The sequence below is a fragment of the Galeopterus variegatus genome, unplaced genomic scaffold (genome assembly GCF_000696425.1).
Source record: "Galeopterus variegatus unplaced genomic scaffold, G_variegatus-3.0.2 Scaffold1228, whole genome shotgun sequence".
NCBI classification, from domain to species: Eukaryota; Metazoa; Chordata; class Mammalia; order Dermoptera; family Cynocephalidae; genus Galeopterus; species Galeopterus variegatus.
In genome coordinates this window covers 322,797-331,531 of record NW_007727339.1, presented here as the reverse complement: position 1 = coordinate 331,531, position 8,735 = coordinate 322,797, and positions in this window count along the sequence as shown.

Sequence of the window (8,735 nt, the reverse complement as noted above, 5' to 3'; positions counted from 1 at the left end):
TTTTCCGTGTCCGGCAACGGATCGCAACCCTCAGTGTTGCCCCCGCACCGGACCGGGGACCGGCAACGGGATCGCAACCCTCAGTGCTGCTCCCGTGCCTCGCTCAGCCAGTGAGCGGGAACCGGTCTGTATGTGGCATCCGAACCCTCGGGCGGGAGCGCCACCGCACTCCCAAGCGGCGCACTATCCAGTGCGCCACCGGGCCGGCCCCATAGATGACCTTTTATAGAGGGTTAGAAATCTCAATTCTCATTTGGTTTTTAGAATAGGGTTTTTAGGTCATGCATATATGGGACAAAAGTCCACAGATAGCATGGCAAAAGCCCACCTAATTAATTCTAATCACTGTTTAGGGCTAGGATCATATACTTTGACTATTTAACATATTGATTGTTGTTAAAAGATGTTGAAAGAATTGCTGTAGGGAAAAATGTGGAAAATTGTTTGCTAAGGGCAAGTTGTTTGTTGGTGGAAACTAGAGACAATTATCATAAGAATATAACTTTTGCTTAAATCATTTGGGGAGAGTTTATATTTTGGGTTAGATAATGATGCAGTTTGATCAATTTAGTTTTTCACAAATTGTACTTTGGAATGTCACTTCGTTAATTTAAATGATCTTACTAGTTTCTATTGTTTAAGCTATACTTAGCAGTAGACAACTTTTGTCACGTTGCCCATGTCTTTGTGTCCTTTTGAAATGATTGAATCAACTGGTTTTTCTTGTGAAACTTCCTTGTCTTTACAATAAAAACAGAAGCTAACTTTGAATTCGGGCTGTACCCAGTTTTCTCTTGCTAACAGAGGAGTTGCTGAGGTGCAGTCCCTTCGGGCTTCTCATTGCATTCATGTTGCTTTGAATAATCCTTTTTTGCATCTCTCTTACACAGAGAGAAGTGTAACAACCTTTTATATTGATAATTACAAGGAAACTGAGGTTTAGACAGATTGTGTCACTTTGTGGAACTAGACAGAATCATAAATCCTGACATAAAGTTGTTTGCATTATATTCAGTGCAAAAAGGCAATTTTCACAACAGCACATTATATTTAATCTCATTTTAGAAAACCTTATTAATAGAAAGTATACGTAAACACATACATAAGCACTCACATAATATATGTTTGTAAACATGTAAGAAAAATGTACAGAAAGCTGGGCAACCTTAGGCAAGTTACTTACCTTCTCTAAGCCTTAGGTTTTGCATCTGTAAAGCAGGAGAATTAAAAGTGTCCATCACATAGGAAGGATAAAAGAGAATTCAATGAAATGGTCTATGTCAAGCATTTTAGCACAGTGCCTAACACAAAAGTGAGTACTTGATCCATTTTTTGCTATTACATTATCAATATTGTTACTACTATTACTAAAGAAAACTCTTCAAACTCTCAACAGTGATTATGTCTAGGGATGATGCTGGGGGGTAAGAGAGGGGATGATAATTTGAATCTTCTACTTTATACACATCCGGGCTGTTCTAAGTGTTTACACCAATCAGACACTACTTCTATTATATATGTATATAAATTATTTTATTAAAAATACCTCTCCTATCAAAATTTACTTCCCCATATGCCTTTACTTTCTCCTGCCAGCAATCATTAGAATAATAATGAACTTCTTTTTTTTTTCCTTTTTGTCTTTTTTTTTCGTGTCCAGCAACGGATCGCAACCCTGAGTGTCGCGCCCATACCGGACCGGGACCGGCAATGGGATTGCAACCCTCGGTGTTGCTCCCACACCTCGCTCAGCCAGTGAGTGGGAACCGGTCTGTATGTGGGATCCGAACCCGCGGCGGGAGCGCCACTGCTACAGTGCGCCACCAGGCCGGCCCTGAACTTCTTTTTAAAAAACAATCTGAAAGGTCTATTTCAGCTCACAAGCGGAGCACTGTAGCAGTGCGCCACCAGGCCGGCCCTGAACTTCTTTTTAAAAAACAATCTGAAAGGTCTATTTCAGTGCATCTGTTCCATAGCATATTTTTGGCCCCAGAGTAGCCTGAAGAACCCCATGTTATTAACAAGGTTTTCTTTGGACATCCTGAGTAGGTCTTCCCCCAGCACATCAGCAGAGCAGACCACCTGCCTAGGGCTTGTCAACGCCGAAGGTATTTTGGACAGATGTGCCTGTCCTGAAAACTTCCATCCTGGCTTTGAACTTTACTTGGCAGCCGATGAAAACCTCCCAAGCATCCCAGACCACCCCGCTGAGCATCAGAAGCTGTTCCCACCTCCCGCTGCCGGAAGGAGCGCCTGCGGTGTCCCCTGCAGCCACCAGCTGGAGCTAAGCCTCGCCCAGGCTGCGGGTCGCCCTGGGAGGGCGCGGGGCTGCACAGAAGCTCGCTTGCATCTCACTTTCCTAGGCCCGTCGCTTTATTCCATTATCAAAGGTTGCCTTGGGGTTTTGATAAAAGCAAATGGAAAAGTTGTCAATGAAGAGGAAAGCAAATGCTGAGAGAGGACTGGCAGCTGTCCATTCATTCACAGGGAAACAGTCACAGACCCCTGGCTAGGGGTCAGACCATGGATGCTGAGGATGCCAAGCTGAACAAGACAATCTCCGCCTTCAGGGGAGATACAGATTAATAGTAATATTGCAGAAGAGGGTTAAAATGAAACCATTTTGTTCTGCTTTGGGTTGAAGCGCTGAGACAGTGGATGTCACACGTCACTGAGGTGCGTGAGATCACCATGCAGGGCTTGCAAAAGGGATGCTTTTGAGATGCTGAGCCCTTCACCCCCGTTGAGGGTATGAAAGGGGCTGAGAGAGGGAAAATAAAAGAAAAGTACTATCAGGAGGGAGTTATTGGTAAGGTTCTGCCCTCACCCTCATCCCCAGTGAGAAGGGTGGGGAGTTCCTGCCTGTCATCCTAAACCTAAAGAAAGGGGCTTTAAAGGGACCACTTAGAGAAGCTGGGGGAGGGGGTAGTTGAGCCCTGCCTGAGTAATCAAAAATGTGTGATACTGGGGCTGACTAGCTGTTCTGACTGAGGAACAGAGATGTCGCCACATTAGGGACAGCAGATGTTGCCACATTGGGGACAGCCTTGTCTCCATCGTTTTTGGGGGCAAAGTACAGTGAGTGTTTCAGGGGGATCAGATGTGGATCACTTGCTGGAGAGAACCGGGAAAGGACTGTCTTGTCCATGGAGGCTCCTGGTGGGGTAAGGAGATATCAGCAGGAAGAAGGTAAACTGGATACTCTGGGTTCTAAAGGAAGGAATCCTTAAGCCACCAGCTGGACTAGAGATGCATTCACCTGAATACAGTGAATTGTTAGTTGAGATATCTCCAGTGCTCCATGAGAGCAGGAGTCAGCCTGGAACACCTGCCCAGCCCGGAAAGTGCCAGCAGTCATGGCAATGTCGGTCAAGTCAACACTTTCCTGTCTGCTTTAACTATCCCTTTGTCCCCACCCACCCCACTCTCTGCCTTTACTTGGTCTGATGCTTCATGGGTGGGTTGACCATATGCCCCAGTTTGCCTAGGGCAGTTCTGATTTACATCGGCATCCCTGGCATAATTATTTATAGCACCCCTTTCACTCTCAAAAGGGTCCCATTTTGGGTGATAAATTACACCTTCATCCTCCTGATGGAAGAGCAGGAGTAGCCGGTTAGGCAGGTGTTAAGGGTTGAATTGTATCTCCCCAAAATGATATGTTGAAGTCCCAATCTCCAGTACCTCAGAATGTAACCTTATTTGAAATAAGGTCATTACAGGATCTGTGTAGGGTCTAATCAGGTTAAAAAGAAGTGATTAGAGTGCATCCTAACCCAATATGATGGCGTCCTTATGAAGAGGGGAAATTTGGACACTGAGACACACACACAGGGAAGATGCCACATAATGAAGAAGACAGAGATGGGGTGATGCATCTACAAGCCAAGGAATGCCAAAAATTTCCAGCAAACCCCAGAATCTGGGGAAGAGGCATGGAACAGATGTTCCCTTGAACCAACCCTGTTGACACTTTGATCTCGGACTTCCAGCTTCCGGAACTGTGAGACAATAAATTCCTGTTAAGTCACCCAGATTACTTTGCTATGGCAGCCCTAGCAAATGAGTACACCAGGAAACTGAAGCAGCCGATCCTGCCCTTTGTCCCTTGCTAAATGTATCCAGTCTGCAGCTGACTCAAACTGGGGGTCTGGAGAAATTTTTTTACCTGAAATAATTTGTTTATTTTTTCAATTTCTTAATACTAGACATTTATTACTGTACATGAAGTCTATGCAGTGACTTAAAGTGACAGCAGGATGTTTTGTTATTTAAGAGTGGCCAGGGGCAGGGGAGAACCAGGGCACAGAGCTGTTGGCACACCAAGGGGGGTGGGTGCTGGGTGCAGCAACAGATGGGATGGGTACATTATCTGCAGAGAAGTTAAACACAGTATTAAACCAACAACAGTTGGTTTGCTTTTTATTACCACTATGCTGCTTATACTGAACAATGTCAATGATAAAACACTCCTCCCTGCCTGGGGTGGGGGGGGGCACTTCCACCGCTCCCCTCCTCTTTGGTACGGCATTGCCCCAGAGTGGGTTTAAAGGACAGCACGGTGGGAAATAGACAAAAACTTCAAAAACTATTACCTAATTCAGTGGTTTTCAACTGGGGACAGTTTTGTTCCCCTGGGGATATGTGGTAATGTCTGGAAACCTGTTTGGTTGTCACACCTGGGTGTGGGGTGGGAGTGCTACTGGCACCTAGTGGATAAAAGCCAGGGATGCTGCTCCACACCCTACAGAGCACAGGATGGCTCCCCACGACACAGAATCATCCAGTCCCAAATGCCAATAGTGCTGAGGCTGAGAAACCCCGACCACAGGATGCACATTGAGTGCTCCTAAACTGCTGGTGAGAATGGCCCAGGGTGGATTCCAGGAGTGGGCCCTGATAAAAAGACGGCACTTATCCAGACCCTTCAGTTCATAGATAAGGAAACTGAAGCCCAGAGAGGGGAAGTGACTTGTCCAAGGTCACACAGCAATTTAGCTTTCTTTTTTTTTCTTTTTTCCTTTTTCCGTGTCCGGCAACGGATCGCAACCCTCAGTGTCGCCCCGCACCAGACCGGGACCGGCAATGGGATCGCAACCCTCGGTGTTGCCCCCTCACCTCGCTCAGCCAGTGAGCGGGAACCGGACTGTATGTGGGATCCGAACCCTCGGCGGGAGCGCCACCACGCTCCCAAGCGGTGCACTGTAGCAGTGCGCCACCAGGCCGGCCCAGCAATTTAGCTTTCAAAACAAGGTAAGAGCTTTTCTATTCAAGATAAGACTTTTCATTCTTCACAGGCTGCTCTTTTTTTATTCCCAGCAGAGTGCTCTTTGTAGCATCCCACATTGCATCTAGTATCTGTTTTCTGCCTTTGGAATTCTCATAGGATTGGTTTTTCTTAAACTGGGGTTGACTAGCTCAGTTTTAAGATAATGAGGAGTGTTTACTCTAAAAAGAACTTCCTAACTGGTTCTTGCTTTGTTTTTCTGATGTTCTGCCCCTTGTAGACTTTGGGAGGATATCTAGACCTGTAGTGACGACCATGGCTAATGAAAAATTCTGGCTCGTTGACCAACTTGACCACATGCAGTGATGTCCTGCGGATAAGGCTCATGTGCTGTCACACATGCTCCTAGGCTGATAATCAGGCCAGTGGGAACCTATGCAGTATGTCACACCCATTTTATTCTTTGGTCAAAACTAGTATCCCCTTAGACAAATGCAAAGCTAATACAACAGATGCCTAAGAGATGAGATTTCAGATCCCCATGCTGACCGACTCATTTACTCTAAATAACTTTATTTATTTATTTTTTTCCTTTTTGTCTTTTTTCGTGACCGGCAACGGATCGCAACCCTCGGTGTTGCGCCCGCACCTCGCTCCGCCAGTGAGCGGCCGGTCCGTATGTGGGATCCGAACCCTCGGCGGGAGCGCCGCTGCGCTCTCAAGCGGCGCACTGTAGCAGTGCGCCACCGGGCCGGCCCTCCAAATGACTTTATTGATTTAAGTAGAAATGGTCCCTGTCCTAAAGGAGATTACAACTTAATGTCCCATTCATGGGCTGGGTGGTTAGTTCAATTGGTTAGAGTGCAGCCTTATCACACCAGGGTCACAGGTCCTGATCCCTGTACTGGCCAGACATCAAAAAAAGGAAAGAAAAAAAAAAAAAAAGAAAAAGTTTAAAAATAAATAAGTAAAACCCCATCCCTGACTGTAATACGTACTTCCTCTGTGTCTTGGTTTTCTGATAGGTAGAATTAGCATGGTCTTCGGGGATTTGTCCACCTCTGATGCTATAGACTTTACCTTGCTTACACAACAGCCACACAGCAAATACCTGGGTCAGTCTTATCTCTTGTCCTGTCCTTCACCATCTACATTCCCAGGGCACTGGAGTTCCTGACCTTCACACATGATTTGTGAATGGGTCTATGTGTCTGAGCACATGATCCTGAATTCTCATTCTGTTAACTTAATTTTAGACAAAGGTCAAAGGGACTAGTGCATCCCCAGCACTTTGCACACTACTGAAGTGACTTCAGCAGAAAATGCTTTCCCAGATAAAATATCAAGTAAGGGTGGTATCCTTATGCCTATTTTATTGTATTTATTTATTTAAAAAAAAATTTTTTTTAAAAAGATGACCGGTAAGGGGATCTTAACCCTTGACTTGGTGTTGTCAGCACCACGCTCAGCCAGTGAGCGAACCGGCCATCCCTATGTGGGATCCGAACCCGGGGCCTTGGTGTTATCAGCACCGCACTCTCCCGAGTGAGCCACGGGCCGGCCCCTTATGCCTATTTTAATGATGAGAAACTGAGCCCCTGAATTTTTAATTGAATGTCCCGAGTCATTATGTCCCAGAAATAATAATTAACATTAGTGCATGTTAATGCTGTGCCAGCCTCTGTTATCAGAGCTTTATGTGAACTCATTCATCTATAGTCGTATGCTGCATACGGACGTTTTGGTCAATGACAGACCACAATATACAGTGGTGGTCCCATAAGATTATAATGCTGTATTTTTATTGTACTTTTTCTATGTTTAGATATGTTTTGATACACAAATATGACTGTGTTACAATTGCCTACAGTATTCAGTACAGTAACATGCTGTGTAGGTTTGTAGCCTAGGAACCACAGGCTATACCATAGAGTCTAGGTGTGGAGGAGGTTGTGCCATCTAGGTTTGTGTAAGTGCACTCTGTGGTGTTCGCACAAGGATGAAATTGCCTAATGACACGTTTCTCAGAATGTATCTTTGTCGTTAAGCAATATATGACTGTACTCACAGTAATCCTATGAAGCGAGTAACAATGTCACCTCCCTTATAATAAATGGAGGCACAGAGAGGTTAAACAACTTGCACAGTTCACAGAGCTGCCAGGTAGAGAAGCTGGCACCAGAATCAGTCATTTTAACCACGTAGACTATACTTAGTAACCATATCATCCTGCCTTTCATTACCTTATAGTTTAATATTATTTTATCTTATTTATTCATCACCCTAACCCTATGAGTTAGGTATTATCAGTGGTGTGCTGGTAAATGCCTAACAACCTGCTATCTAGGAGCGCAGGAAATCCTGATTTGTAGTATTTACCAATTTTCATTGTGTAAATAGTCCCACTATGACCAATTTCAATGTAACATCACCCAACACAGAGTTGGGAAGAGATGTTCAGTAGCTCTCCATTATATGGTATTTCCTTCACACAGATACAATATGTGTGAATAGCTTCAAGAACACAAATAATAGTAAACTGTAGCAAAATAACTAAGAAATGATTTTTGAATATTTATTGCCTTTATTATTATTATTAATTTATTTTTTGGTCATGTAGTAGATTGAATTATGTCCCCCCAGAAGTCACTAAAGCTTGAATTGTGTCCCCCAAGTTTTATGTATTAGAAACTTGACCCCCACTGAGACTGTTAAAAGGGTGGGAGATCCTATTATGGTAATTGAAAGGTGGAGCCTTGAAGAGGTGATTGGATTGTAGGACTGTGCAGTAGTGAATGGATTAAAAATGGTGGTCAGGGGTGTGGATCTGAGGGCTTTAAAAGAAGAGGAGAGTCTGTCTGTCTCTCTCTGCTCTCTCTGCTTCCACCATCTTGTAATGTGAGACCCTCGGGTCACTGTCGCTACCACCAAATGGACTTTGGACTTCTCAGCCTCGGAAACTGTAAGCAATAGATTTCATTTAATGTGAGACCCCTGGGTCACTGTCGCTACCACCAAATGGATTTTGGACTTCTCAGCCTCGGAAACTGTAAGCAATAGATTTCATTTTTCTTATAAATTACCTAGTTCCATGTATTTTGTTATAAGCAGCAAAAATGGACTAATGCAGGTGGCTGGCTTGTGCAGGGATTGAAACCTGGACCTTGGTGTTATCAGTACCATGTGCTAACCAACTGAGCTAACTGACCTGTCCCTTTTTCGCCTTTATTTATTTATTTTATTTTATTTTTTTTGTCTTTTTTTTTTGTGACCGGCCGCACCGCGCTCAGCCAGTGAGCACACTGGCCATCCCTATATAGGATCCGAACCCGCGGTTGGAGCGCTACTGCACTCCCAGCGCCGCACTCTCCCGAGTGCGCCACAGGGTCAGCCCTATTTATTTATTTTTTAAAGATGACCGGTAAGGGTATCTTAACCCTTGACTTTGTGTTGTCAGCACCACGCTCTCCAAGTGAGCTAACCGGCCATCCCTATATAGGGATCTGAA